The 16,674-nt window shown below is 25.3% G+C and overlaps 1 protein-coding gene across 2 annotated transcripts in view; it reads left to right on the forward strand.

Moving 5' to 3' along the window:
- The window catches only part of LOC113557471, a 205,246-nt gene that overhangs the window by 105,118 nt on the left and 83,454 nt on the right, over window positions 1–16,674 (forward strand). The window contains exon 1 of one of the 2 annotated variants that reach the window (XM_026963014.1): window positions 9,544–9,884. The exons of the other annotated variant lie outside the window; for it this stretch is intronic. The gene's annotated coding sequence lies outside the window, so the exon portion shown is untranslated. Of the gene's footprint in view, window positions 1–9,543; window positions 9,885–16,674 lie in introns of those variants that run through there. 2 annotated transcript variants of the gene reach the window in all.

Genomic DNA, 16,674 nt, shown 5'->3' on the forward strand with positions numbered 1-16,674 from the left:
GTTATGTAATATTATGTTTTTCAAAAGAAAAACTGAAAAAAATGTTTATTACAATATATCACGTGTAAGTATGTGCATTTAATTATAATAATATGTATTCAAACTCGTCGAAAGAAATGCAATTGTTTTAAACCGTAATTATGCATAAATTACAGGAGACACATACTTTTAATTTTAATATTTTAATGTAATATGATATTTGTACAGACGTCCTTTTAAACATATGCAATATACAGATGTACACGTACATTTTTAATAATCTTATTTATATAATATTATTATATGTACAATGTACATGGCCGCTTTACCAGATGCAGAACTACTATTGTTGATGATAATATATTATGTGTTTTATTAATTTATATAAAATATATTGATATTGTTGCGTTCGTCTTACCACTCTACCACAATAAGTAATACATAATGATAATGTAGACAATATAATGTTGATATATTTGAAATACCTACTTCGAATTTTCGTTCGCGTTTTAATACTTTGAGTGCCTACCTAGTTATTTCTACTCAACCACGCAGTTGTGAATAATTGTGATGCAGTAAATTACGTGTACCTATTATGTACGTTTTCGTATTATTATTACCTGTATCTAAACGGTAGCAGTGAATCTAGTGGGATGTCTGCATTTTGTTATCATAAACCTTTCAACCCCAACGCTTCGCTTTATTATAATACATACCTTGTAAATAAATCATTTCAAAAACAGAAAAAAAAAGATTAACGTTAAACGCCATTAGTGTTTCTGGTTTATATGATTCGTATTGTGTATAATAGTATATACTTGTTTTAGCTTTTAGAACGGTCATAACACGGAAGTTCCAAATACCTCGCGAAAATGCGTTATTATTATATGACCTCGCACTAGCTTTTAAAACGATACGCTTTTTGTGTCAGATCAATGTGGCTAGTCATCAAGCGATGTGTTCGCATTAAAACGAATGGTTCGGGGACAATCAAAAGTATACCAAGTTGTATACTTTATTCTAGAAGGTGTACTTTCTATTTTACTGTCTGGGAAGAACTTTATAGTGTTTATATTGCAAAATAAAACATAATAATTTGAATGCATCTAGAAACACACATAGTTTCGTGCAGACACATTTTCGACAGGAAAATTACTCGTACATTTCAATTTGGTATACTCATCATAATATGTTTTGTTTGAAAAACGAAAATAACGGGTACCTACAAAATTTTATAATCGATAAAATTATTATATCTTATTATAACTTTAAACTAACTTACTGTGTAGTTATATCCATGAAAATATTATGAATAAATATAAATATACTGAATTTATATTTGTATTACGTATTAATATAATGCGCAGCGTAGTTATTTGCACGTTTTAGCTATAAGTTAAATGAATACGGCATAGCATGCTTAAATAACTTAACAATTAATCGTGTTAAGAAAGCAAAATATCAGATCAAACCATAAAATGTATTTTACCGTGCGGCGTACAAACTGAAATCATTTACTATATAAGTATTATTATTATAGTATGTACAATGAACACCATGCACCTATAAAATGCGTTTTATTCGCAAGTTCGAAATATGAATTCATTTTTTCCACACGTTAATATCAAAAGCTTATTTTATGTGACAACTACACTCTCAGAACATTCTTGCTCTATATTACAAAGTGCACTTTCATGTAAGCTGTTTTTGAACAAAAGTGTTTCATTTTCACACACGTCACACGCAATAGTGTGCGTATTAAGTTACTATTAACAAACCGCATGTTCGAAAGAGAAAATGATTATGATCAAAAATAAAAAATAAAACATTGAACAATATACACGATTATTAACATTAGTACACCTTTATGGGGCTTTTTATCGATTTATATATTTAGCGTATAATATATACATATGTATTTAAAACACTCTTAATTTGCATATATTTCAAAATACAAGACCAGTAATATAATTATATTTAGCCACATAATTTTTTCGTACATAGTACTACATACAAAAATAAAGTTGACCCATAGACCTGTCAAGCGAATGGGATTTATAAAAATAAAAAATGATCTAAGAGTTTATTATTTCACTTGTGGAATTATGGGTATGGGTCACACCCCCAATGAAAAAAGGGTTGTTTTCTATTATATTTTTCTTAGGCTCTAATAATATTAGCCCGTAAACAGCACGCTTTTAAGTATTTTTCATGAAATAATTACTGTTGTTTACCGTGCATTATTTACGAAATAGGAACGTGGATAATTATTATAATTTGGTCATATAGTTTAAGGTCGGTGCCTACCTAACAACCGTATAACAATATTCTTAAAAAACCGACGATTAGGTACTGCAACAGTTATGACCTATGCAATCGATTGTGTTTTATTAAAAATTATGTTAGTTGGTGGTCAATGTCATGCTATAGGTATTTTATAATATAATATAAAAAAAAGTTAATACAATACCTGTATATTAGATATACAGATTGATTATTTTGTCGATGAACACTCACTATTTTAAAATATATGAAATTTTTTGAAAATAACTATAAATTTTTATGAACCAAAATAGTCCGAAAAATATTCTGTTTCCAAATATAAAACCAAAGATGTACGTGGTCATTTAAAAATATAAAATATTTAAAAAATTATAATGATAAAAATAAATTTTTTTTTAAAAAAAAATTGTTTTTTATTTCGACTAGAAATTATGTAAAAAAATATTTTTCCAAAAATGTTAATGGATTTTGAAATAATGAATGAAATAAAAGAAAATATTAATATCGAAAACTAACTATATTATAATTAATGCATATTTCAAAAAACACTATTCTATGACGTAAGACTTTATATAGTATTTGAATTTTACGTTATAATATCTCTTGGATCGATGATCAAAGACGATTTTATCGGCCTTTTCATCCTAGATTTCGTTTGGTTACCACTTAAGTTTAATTATATGCGAGACTTGCCCATACCTTTCGTCCAACACGCAAATAGGCGACTATATGGGGTCGCCTTTGAACTCAATATTATGTTATTATTTATTATTATTAATATCATTATTATTATAGTAGGTATCCGTATTTGTCTGTACCGTCTGTGAATGGTTTAATATACTATATTAATGTATAACACTAAAGTGAATTACAAAATGCGTACCAAATCCTAAGCCGTGAGTCAACATGTTTGAGTGTATTTCTCGTAAATTTTTCGTCAGTCTACCGACAACACGGCGATTGGCGAGCACGTAATTATCGTGTTCACTCCCAGACACCGCATGACCACTAAAAGACAATATAATATTCACGACGACAAGAGGAGTATATCATACAATGTTATTATATTAATATTATTATATTTTAGTTCACTCTAAAAAAAGAACTGTATTTCGATCGAAAACCGAGTAGTCCTTTCAACGTTTATATGATAAAAAAAACCCACATGGGTTGTATTAAATAGCAGTGAATTATTATAGTGTACTCAAACCGCGTTCTCGGTGATTGTCTACGGATACCCCAGCCATTATTATCGTTAGTGGTCCGAATCGATTAACGTACAGCGATTAAATTTCCTACATTTGTGAACAGTCTCCCTAAGTCGAATAGTACTTATTGTTTTTTCTTCGACCGCATACGATTGGTGGCGAAGTGTAACGATACGTATAATATTATAGTAAATTATACATGATGGTCATAATTACTTGCAAAATTTAGAGTAACTAATTTAGTAGTTATTCGCTGACATGGCATTTACAATTTTCTTTTCAAACATAAACAAAAGTATAGAGGTGCAAAATAAAATAAAAATCGTATTATTGAATTGTTATTTAATGATTTTAATGCTTATCAATTATATTAGACTTGATTAAGAAGATTTTACGCTTTAAAATTTACAAGATAACTTTTTTTAGATTTTGAGCAGAGTGATAAATGTATTGATTTTACAATGGTTTGTGTTTTTTTTTTTATCCATCATAACTTATTGTAGCAATAAAAATGTTTCAATTTTTAACTTTATATAACTTAATTTTACTGTTTTTAAGGTACTGTAGCCATTTTTTATTTTTCTACGAAATTTGTCAATATCACCATAATTTACAAATTATTTATGTATATACTTAGTAATGTAGATTGACAGACTCAGTTTTCACTCAGTATCGTTTTTTGTATGCAATTATTTATCATTGAATTCAAATTTAACACATAAATTTTAATGATTTATTCCTGAATGATTAGATACTCTTTTAGTACAGCAGCTACCAACCATCTTCCTTTTTTCTTTTTTTTTTTCTGTAAATTGTTCTATTATACGTATTCATTAAATGTAGGTAAATAAAGTTATTAAATTCTACAACAATTTTATAAACTAAAATAAATTAACCTTTTAACTTTCTATATATTATATATTAACGTTATTTAATCTACCAGGTTATTCATTCTTTGGCAAAGTGTTTTATTTTTTATTTAACTTTAAATTTATTCTTGACACAATTACAATAAAAATGTCATCTTTTTGAAAATATTTAGCTAATATTTAAATATATTTTAATTCATTATTAATTATTTCAGTATTATTATTTATATAAATATTTTATCATATTCTAAAAGCTATATCGTACGTTATATATATTATATCTTATATAAAATATGAATATATTGTCAATTAATCATGTCGCAAGCTGGTCTTCTGGTGAAGGTTTTTACCTTAATGCTGAATATAGCAGTTATGATGTCTAAACCTGAGTTCAACACGGCGTACTCCTCGATTGATCAATCAGAGCCAAAATACCTACCCGGACTGGACCTGTCAAGCTATGGTCTCACGGGTCCACTGAAAATACGTTACAATGCAATGCCAAATATAGTAGGAAATACGTCTGAACCCGAGAATAAAGGCACGCCTGTCCAGTTGGTTTGAACCAAGCCAAGCCCGACCAAACACAAACTGACAATGGCTGCACCCGATTAAGTATTGTTTATCTTTTTCACGACCCGATTGAGCACAAATGCAATTAAACAATAGAAATCCAAAAACATCAAAATACAATACCATTGACCACATAAATACATACAAAGTTGCCGTTTTTATTGTTTATAAAATAAATATTTATCAAAATTTGTTTTTGACAAAGTTGTGTTAACTTATTTCAATATAATATTGTAATTTTTATGAAATTAACATATCTTTATTCTAGGTATACTTAAAAGCTCCAATACTTGCAGTTATTTCATCTTTTCGATAAAAAACATTAATTTCACTTCAATTTTTTATCACATTTAGCGTGTATAAAAAAAAAGTTATTTTTATACTAAAATATTAAAATAAAACTATGTAACGAGTAACAACAAAAATTGGCTAACTACTAGCTACTGAAAGTTACTCTTGAATAACAATATTCAAAAATCGGATAGTGTAGTAGTTTATCTCAAAAATCGAATAGCGTAGTAGTTTGTCTCAAAAATCACAAAAGTATAATAAAATATGTGTTTAACAAGTAAAAATCGCACAGATGATTTTAACCCGAACTCGTGTAATCGGCGAACATTATATAAACACCAATGCTTCTTACTCTACGGTGATGACTCATAAGTCGTAAAACATAACGATAATTACGTCGAATATTCACCAATATTCATGAAAAATTGACAATTCGTTTGACTGTGCTTAATCGGGTTGTTCAAAAACAGGGACTGTGTTCAATCGGATTCCACCGCAATCAATAATATTGATGGTCACACTTTCTGATACTACAATGACGGTGTGTAGAATCAAGATCATGATAACATACCCCTTGGTTAGGCTAACCAAACAAAGTCACAATATCTAAAAACCATGGTGAGCTATGTTATATATATACGGCTATTCACTGTATCCACTGACCAGAGATCACCATTTGATGCTGAATTTTAAAGTGAAGAAATCTGAAACAACGATTGTAACGAGCAATAGAAAATGCCGATCATTATGAAATCGGACGTAGACATTTTTCAGGAAAATTTTTTTCTATGCATAGATACATAGTCCAGAAAATTTGAGCTGTAAATCCTAGGTGTTAAGTTTATTATATACAACGTGTACAATCGAAGACAATAATATTAAAATATATCAGTTATTTATTCAAATTATTTGTGAAAATAGTTTGCGGCAATAGTTAAATATTATATAGAGTACCTAAAATGACTAATTTAAATTGAATTGATTATCAGAAATAATGCTTTTGTTAATTCATTTAGTTGGATTTAATATTTTGATATACCTACTATTAATAAATTCCAAAAAAATATTGTAAAATTTATTATTTTCGGGTTTTTTTTTATGACTAACTGATATCTAAGAACATTGCATCGAATTGACAAGTTATTCGATTAAGGAACAAAAAATATTTTCAATATACATCAAACATACTCTAAAAACAAACAGGGTACTCGCTCTGCTGTGTAGTAAATGTCAAGACGTGTACCTCGCTATCGAGTAAGCAACGAATTGAGTAGATTTTAATATTCAAGGATAAATATTATTGAATCATAAAAACGATTTTAGGCGAATTCAATAAACTTAACTTATACTATATATAGCTCAAAATTGGCCTAAATATTTTGAAAATTGCATTCTATATAGAAAATTAAAATTGTAGAAATTAATGAAATATTTCAAGTATCAACGATTAATATTTTTTAAATAATCATAAAATGACAAAAACGATTTTTTTATGCATAAATATTCAATTTTATAAAAATTTGAATTTCAATAGCGTATTAAAAAAATATGTGACTTTACGCTTAACTTTCTTTTATATTCTTGTGAAAAAAAAACTTACTGAAGAATTTCGTATTACATTTCTAAGTAAAAAGTATTAATCTTCTACCAGAAACCACCAATAAAGTTGAAAATCTAAACATTTTTACTACCTACTCTAAAAAGGTATAACACACAAAATACAAACACACCCTAATATAATTTTAAAATAAATAAATTCATTGCTTCACTCAAAATATTTAATGGAAACTATAAAAAAAATATATACAATTATAATAATTATAATCTAAATATGCTCTATTGCTCTACCGTTTTATTATTTATACATAAACAAAAATATAAAAATAAATTATTATTTTCATATTTATGTTTGTGCATTTGAAAAAATATTATCATAATAACATAAATATCATGTTCTCCTATATATTATAAACAAAACTGTTTTCTTGATTAGCTAGTGTATCCTGTAGAACACGAATGGAATGACTTCACGCCAAACAGTTTTTAACAACAATGTTGTAATCGTGCAATAATAATTAGGTGCACTTACATGGGACCACTTATAAAATATCTACTTAATAATGTATTTACTTATATTTTTGATTTTAAAATTTAAATTTTTTAATTGATAGGTACTTTGAAATTACTTGTTTAAAATCGCCTAAAAAAGCGCGGGTTTAAGGCCTCTAACTTTATAGTTATTTATTATTCATTTTCCGTTTTTATTATTCACTGCCACCAATTTATAATAATGACATTAAAAGTTAACTTTAACAATATTGTTGATAAAAATATTTGAGTATTTCAGGTAACGACCACTTAAAATATATAAACACACAATAGGTTAAGTACTCATACAAAATAGTTAATACGAATATTTTTGGTAGATGCTTATTGTTATTATATTTTCAAAATAAATTTAAATCAGTATTGTGTATGTATACTTTTTAATAATAATGACTATTGGTAATTTGTAAGTAGTTACAAATTTCGAATAAATACCCCGATGGTAATATATTTCCACATCTAAAAAAACAAATGATTAGATTATAGCTTAAAAATTAAAATGCATCAGTGAAGTATCGTTAGGTACTTATTAATAATAATCTATCAAAATGTCTATAATACCTTGTTATTCGGATTTATCATTAATCATTATTAGTTTTTTTTTTTTTTTTCATAAAATATTGTATGAATAGTTTAGATTTTAAGCTTTAGATTTTTTATAATATATTAGGTCGGTACCTATATTTATTTTAGATTCTGAGCGAAGCGAGGAATATATTGATTTTACAATGACGTTTTTTTTTTTTTAAAGTTCTTTTGTGATCATGTATGCAGGTAGAATCGCGATGAATTATCAAAAGTTTCAAAAACACCTTAAAAGATTTGTAAATAGATTAAGTCATATTTTTTTATCTATATTTTCTTAAGCAAAAACCTTAGACCAATTTCGGATAAATTTTGAATTGATATCAGGAAATGCAATTTGTACAAAGCTTTGATAAGATTAGTTATTTTATTTTTAAAATATAATATCATTACAGTGAATACTGTACTATAGCCTATGCTACTATTGTAGAAGAAGCGAAGTGATATTAGTGCCAAACACATATTGTTCCTAAATATTTTTTTAGTTTGATTTTATTACCCATGCATCATTATTCAGCCCACCAACATGACACTTTTATTATACATAACAATTTTATCTCGATTTAATAAAAATCTTTCTTTTAAAAAAAATATATATTTGAAAATCTTTATATGGTTTAAACGAATATATATATACTTAATTTATGATTTGCTATTAGTGATCAATAAATGTATGCAACAGTTAATGGGATTATATCATTATTTATACTAAACTAACAAATATAGGATATTATAGACATTTTATTTAAAGCTTGGCCATGGCCCATGAAATTTTCTAAATTTATGTGAGGAGTTTTAGATTTTTAAACACTTATACCTATAAGAATAGGAAAGCTCAACAACAAATCTTTAGTACTTAAAAAAAATTAATGTACCATTAATGTTTTTAATTTTTACTATTCAATTTTTATGAAACCCAATGGTACAATAATAAATGTCTCGAACATCGGCAAAAAATTTTACTTATTACTCTATTAATTCAATACAATTATGGTCACGGTGAATGGTCTATGATATAATCTGACTGTATTAAAACTAACGAGTTGATAAAAATTCAAAATATGATTGTGGTTTAATGATAACGATTGTAACGCATAATAATAAACCACAGAAACGACAAGTCGTTCGATATTTAGAAATACGCACATCTATTATGAATATGTCACATTATTACTATGTTAAACAACATTCGTTTAATTGTGCACTTTGCATAATAATAATAATAACGATAGTAATTTTTTTTTATTACTAAAAACTAAACAGTCAATGAACGTATACGTCAACGTACTGCTAACGCTAGTTAAAAAATAACCTTAATAATGTATATTTGTATATTTGGACGCAATCCAAACGATGCATGTTGGAAATCAGTGATTTTTATTACAGTGTTGTGTTTTATTGTGCGTTTGCAGAGTTCGAAATTTGTATACGTGTGTGTGCGAAAAAAAAACAATTTCCTTTTTACTTGTTAAGCGCACTCGAAATAGTGGAAAAAACTGGTCGTCGTATATTTGTTATTAGTGTTTTTTCATTTTTATGTTTACTATTATTATTTTATTTTATAATTCATCGTCGGACCACTTATGTATGTGTGGTGGGAAGTGAGGGAAAAAAGTAAAATAAAAATCCCTAACGCGATTCTGACGATTCTGTGCATGCGCACATGGCCCCACAAAACCTCGTGTGTGCATGTCGTGACGAACCCACGGAAGTGCAGTTATGCCGTACCCGCCGAACTGTCCGGTACGCGACGTCCTTTCGACCAAACGTTTCGTCGGGAAAACGCTATACCTACCGAGAATGCGTCTCGATTTTAATACGGAAACATCGTTTTTCCCGTTTTTAAAAATAGTCATAATTATTGTTACTATCCGTTTAGATCATTCGGAAAAAATTGAGGGTAGCTTTAACTAAACGTTGAAAATTATAAAATTAATATAAAATAACTTAAAGACATACAAATATGATAATCCCGATGGTCGTCTTCCGGGTAAGTAATATATATTATTAATTATCATTTTGTTGTATCAAGCATAACTGGTATCGTCGGGTAATTTTTTTTTTTACATTGTTTATTTCACTATCTATTTAGAGGAATATTATAGGTATTTTATGAAAATTTAGCATTTTAACCGTGCGATTTCACACAAATAACTAATAGTCTTAATACTTTTTAATTTAATAATTTGATCCATAGATAATATACCTACATTAAAGTACCTAAAAGAAGTTTTCAAGTTTTTGTAGCTTAGATACTTAATTATAATTATATAAATTAAATGAAATAGAATTTAGAATAAACATAAAATATTTATTACTAGCAAATTCAAGACTTATTACTATATAATATATACTTATTATTATTATTATTATGTGTTTCTGATAAAGTCATCTAAGTTATTGATTACAGTTTCTATTTTTTTGGCAACTTAATAATTGTTAATATAAATTATTTACAAAAATTTATATGGATATATAAAATAATGATACATAGAATAAGGTAGAATAGATAATAATATATTATAAATACTTTTATTAAATAAAATAAAATAAAGAAGTATAACTTCAACATAAATGTATTATACGTTTATATATAAGGTACTCGCATATTTTACAGTGATTTTTATTTTTATTTTATTTTTTATTTTTTTCATGAAAAAAATACATACGTAACTAATTTCTTCAATTCTTTTATGAACCAAAACAACTACATACATGTACGATAAACGTGTTTAGTGATTGATAAAAAAATACTATGATATTCATGATGTGATAAAATACAATGGATCTTACAATAACTAAAACACATGCAATCTATTGAACAAAAGTACAAAAACTAAATGTTTTTTTTTTTTTTACTAGACGATACCAGTTATGGTACCTATACTTATTATTATTATTATTATTATTATTATTATTATTATTATTATTATTACTATTGTTATTAAATTGAAAGAATTCCACTGCATTGAGTAAATTGTATAATAATATGTATTATTTTTATTTTGTTCGAGGTTCAGCTTTAATTAGTTATATTATTAAGTTTTATATTTCAAGTTCAAATTGTGATTTGATATTTTAATATCAACTTAATATGTTTAATCAGAATAATATAACTAATACTTATAATAATCGAAAGTGATTTAGTAATATAATTGATTATAGATAGCAATTTACTCGTAGAACAATAAGTTAATTATTTTATATATAATAAAAATAATAAGATGTATCTATATATTATTTATATAATAATATACACATATTATGGTTTATTCTAAAAAGCTAATAAAAAAATAATTGTGATGTAAATTTAAAAGGTGTGAAATGTTTATTTAGTTCATAGAATTTGTTTTATAATAAATACGGTTTAAGTAAATCAAAATTAAATCCGAAAATATACATAATTATTAATTACTTTTAAATAACATGTTAATCCAAAAATCTATATAAAAAAAAAAATATCTCTGTTAATGAATATAATTGTGATGCAAGTTACTCGGTGTGTTTATCACTCTGTAAAGTGTCATGTTTATACACATCAAATATGTAATCATGAAAAAAGTTTTACTTTTGAGAATCAATAGATACAATAAGAATAAATTATATTATTCAGTTATTAAATTGTTTTCTTTTTTAATCATTTTTTTTTTTATTTATTTATATAATATATTAATTATAGTAAATTATCACATTTAAAAAAAATATACACACATTTATATATATGTGTGTGTGTGTGTGTGTAATGTAGATAAGTACATAAATAAGAAATACTTAACCGTAAGGAAAGGCATCAGTTTTCAATTAATGCTTATGACAAATATCTCTACTTAAATAACTTCCGTCACATTAATCTCTTGTGTGTAGTACATTGGAAAATACGATGAAATATTGCAATTATTTCTAGAAAATATAACGAAATCTAGTTCACTAATAATTTTCTATTTAGAAAAGAACCCCCTCGTCTTTTAATATTGTCAGGCTACGTTATATTTATTATTTTTTTTTATTTATTACTCCATTGCCACAAGTTTTTACTGAGTCCGGTCATGGAGTAAAAGTTTACAGTTTTTCCAGTTAAACCTTTTTTGCATTCAAGCGCAGACGCAAATATTGTAATGTCACGTTTTTTCTAAGAAAAAGTGTTTATTTATTTCATTTTTTTATGTCGTTTAATAGTGTTTTTTAACGACCATATACTCTTTGGCAACATTTGTTTTTGATGGATATTTCATAACTGACTATGGTACGTAATGAAATATGTCACATTACTTTACTTGAATGTTTAAATTTAAGTGCATATGGATAGGTCTAATCGTGTAAATTAATAAACTCAAATATTAAGCATAGCAATTATTTTAAAAATTAAATCATAAATATATCTATAAAAACCTCAAAAGAGGGTCATTTACTGTTACAACCAATTATCATATAATTATAAAAATCCACTATAAAAAATATAATGCTTGGTAAACAAGTAAGAAAATATAAAAATAAAGTTAGTAAGATACCTAAGTATTAAATTAAAAATCCCGTACATGGTGATAATAAGTAAGTTACATAAGCTATAACATTGCCATTTTCTAAATTTTAGCATATTTAATAAGTATTATATTTTCAACATTATAACTTGGTGTCTCACCTTGATTATCCTCGTATACATAAACCCATCCACCTTCTATGTGTATGCATACTCCACTGAACATCTTTTCTAAACTTTAAAACTCAAATTACTATCTAAGTGTTAACTGAAAATTAGAGATTTTTCTTTAAAATTATTAATATAAATATAAACACTTTATAATCTAGCTATCTTAGATTTTAATAAAACAAAAATGGATTTTGTTTTTATTTCAGTGATATTTTCATCTAAAAAATTATATAAAACTATTAAATCCTTCTTACTAATGCGAATGAAAGGCTCAACAATTCCCAGGCTTCTTTGAAAACTATATGTAAATTAACTTATGAACATTATGATTATTAAAGTATTTTGATGATTTTTTTAATTAGAATAAAATAAGTTTAATCATTAATGATTTTTTGTAAGTTTCAATGTTATTCTTACTTTAAAATACAGCCGTCCTAAAAAATATTCGATCTTAAGCATCATTCAAAGAATTTATCCTATACAAAATAAAAACATATAATAGCATGTTTCATCCCCTACCGTGAATCATATAAAAGTTCTTTTGTATTTCGCAATTGAATACATTGTTTTAGTAGCTTTTCGATCGTTCTGAAAAATAGTTAACCTTTAAAAATTTGATGACGTAATTCTTTACATTAGTTTAAAATGACCATAGAAAGATGACTAATAAAGATAAATACTTAGATTCATGTTTATTATAGTCTATATACCTATATTAAAAATAAACTATAAACTAATGTAAACACATTTTTTGTTTTTAAATTGATTTTATTATTGTTATTAAATGTTAAAAGTCATAACTAATATTCTTTTTGAATTTTTTTTCATACAATATATATATATATATAGTTTAATATTTGACTATTATTTTTTATTTAACTGTCTTTAAATTATGATATCATTTTTATTCGTTTATTATTTAATACACCTAAAACATGTAAATTACCTTTAAAACTATTTTTTATGTTTAATATTATGAATATTTATCTAAATATAAATAAACTCCTCTACCAATATAAGTTATTTAAAATTTTCTTATAGGAACATATTTCATTATTTATGTTTTTTTTTTTTTTTTTAAAACAATTTTGTTTTTTATACCAACAATGTTATTTGCGTGTTCAATAAATAACAACAATGACTATTTAGTATTTAAAATACATGAAATACAAATTCTAAGCCATATTCATTAAGTATTTTATTTAATCTTAATAAACAAAGTTCAAAACCTCTTTAGTGTATTTCTGCATTCGAGTTTCAAATTATTGCTGTAGGTTGTGGTATTATAACTATTTTGTTCATTTCAGTAACAGTGATATTTTATTTTTATAATATTATAAGTTCTTTTGTTTTTTAATCAACTCTTTTTCGGGCAGTTTTCATTAAGTACATACTACATAATATAATATATAAAACAAGGAAAGAGTTGATTAGACAGATATTTTAGAAATTATTATTGATGAAACTCGATATAAAATCGTCGTTTACCTATGTTAGATAATATATTTCAAATAAATTAAGTAAAATATTTGTGATAAAAAATTAAACCATTTATTTCGTACATTTTTAGATATTTGGGTTTTTTTTTTTAATTTAACAATAATAAGCACAGATAGAAATGTCTTATGCTAATACTAATATTTAAAAATATATTAAGCTATTGAATAGACACTGATTATTATATATTATAAAGCAATTTAATATTTTATAAAAAATATTATTCAGGAATTCAGTATATAATTTTGGACAGTGTAACTATAAAGAACAATCAAGCTCTACTAACGAACTATACGGACAAAATAGGAGGCATATATAGTTTCCTGTTCAATTTAATAACAAAGGATAATGGATTTTTATTGTTTTTATATGCGGGTGTTGTTTTGATTTTTTGTTATGAATCCACAAAGAGTGATTTTATTTTTGTACTTGCAGAACTTCATGACAATAATATTATTTGAAAACAAAATATTAATTATACTAAATATTAATAAATAATAATTTGTACATATTATTGACATTCGTTTTAATATTTACATAAATTATTTAATAATAATTAAAACCACAGTACTATAACTTTTGCACTGAGAAATTAAGATTCGCAACAGGACAAAGCTAGGTACACAAAAATTGGAAACATCTCGTTACGCCCACCTTGGTTAGAGGTGTATTATTAATTATAATTAAACATTTAAATGCAATTATTATAAATCATTACGTTTGAAAAAAAAAATACTTTTTCATGATGACTTCGGCTTATTAAAATATATTATGTAGCTTTTTACTAATTTAAATTGTTTAAAAACACAAAACAATTTCGTCGCTATTTAAAGGTCCCTATTATTAGATTTTTCATTTGAGTTTAATGATCATATCATATTTAAAAGCCTAAAACAACAACTGTATAGATTTTTTAATTAGTGCGGGAAGTCGATGGAGACGATGAAGACACAATGATTAAAATCATGTCCCGTCTATTGTTTGACACCAACACTTTGTCTTGCTAATAATGTTCAACGACCGCCTCCTATAATGTACAAATGTTGTACACGTATGTAATTTTCTTAGCTTTTCGTGCAAATTTTGGGTACCATGTGAAATTGAACGCTAAAATTAATATCCTTTCGGTAGACCTTTACGGCTCGTATTTCCCGATTTAATGTCACGTGAATACGCTATAGCTATTAACAACTACCTACTACATTTCTATATTCCCTATACTCCTTACGAAGAATTTTCGTATGCCGTTCCTATAGGTTATAGAACATTCAACATATGATATACAAGTATAAAGGCATTGTGAAATTTATGTGTCTGAACAATAATATCTCGAATAGCCATTCTCAATTATTATAAAGTAATATCCTACTAAATCTTTGTTATTAATATTTAATATCATTCTACTATACAATATAACCTACAAAATGATATTCTTCATTAAAACAAATAATATTTTTTATCCGCTAATGCACATAGATTGGTAAATACTTTCATAGTTATATGGAAAGGATTAAGAATTAAAACAATCATGTTTTGTTTAATTAATCAAATACGTAAGTATGCCACTAAAATAGAGTTTCTTTAAATATAAATTACCAACTGTTAATTATGAACAGAGCAATTCTCCAAAACGCTGCCAAAACCTATACATTTAAAATACAGTTTTATGATATGTCTCAGGTTAGATTAGATTTTTTAACAATATAAGTCAATTCTAATTTAAAAGAATAAATTTCAAAAATTGTATTTGTACTTATGAAATACTGCATTAGAAGATATTGATTTTTCACTGGGTATTTTGGACGATATGAGATATTTGGAATAAATTGTATATTCCTAATATTCATTAAATAATAAATACATCACTAAATCTGTTTGTTCCCAAAATAATCTGATGGCTAATCAAATGACCGCGTGATGGACGCAATCATCCAATCATATGGTCCAATTGGCTATCAGATTAATTTAGGAACATAAAATACAGATTGTAATTAATTTTAGATTTTGAGCTAAACGATATACTAGTTATAAAATGACACGATTTTTGTTCTGTGCATACCAATTTTTTTCCGGTAAAATGAGTAATTGTATATTATAAATATAGATTGGAAATTTATTGTAACTAGATAATGGTTGGAAATTCTCATTAATTTTCTAGATTACCACAAAAATACAGTGGTATTTTAATAAAATTATTTTGATTTATCATTTTTAAAAACATAAATGATTATATAATATTTAATAGGTATTTTATAATTTTAAAAACATAATGTTATAATATAAACAGTTTTAATTCCTTTAAATTTATTTATTTTAATTTCGATTATTTTTAAAATAAAATATGTAATACATTATTATTTTAATAAAATTAAAAAGTTCATTTGAACATATTGTTAAATATTAATTACTATTAAAATGATTATGAGTACTCATTTTTCACCAATCTCCACATTTGTCCTTCCAAATATAATTTTTCTTACTTACCGTATAAAACAGTTAAGTGTTTAATAATTTTTGTTTTACGATTCTTCAACATTTAAAACCTTTTAATCATTATATTAGTATTTTTTTTTATGAATCTGAAACATATTATTTAGATGTTTATGGTTCCTTAGAAATTAAAAATTAATTTACA

This window comes from Rhopalosiphum maidis, chromosome 4 (assembly GCF_003676215.2).
Source record: "Rhopalosiphum maidis isolate BTI-1 chromosome 4, ASM367621v3, whole genome shotgun sequence".
NCBI classification, from domain to species: Eukaryota; Metazoa; Arthropoda; class Insecta; order Hemiptera; family Aphididae; genus Rhopalosiphum; species Rhopalosiphum maidis.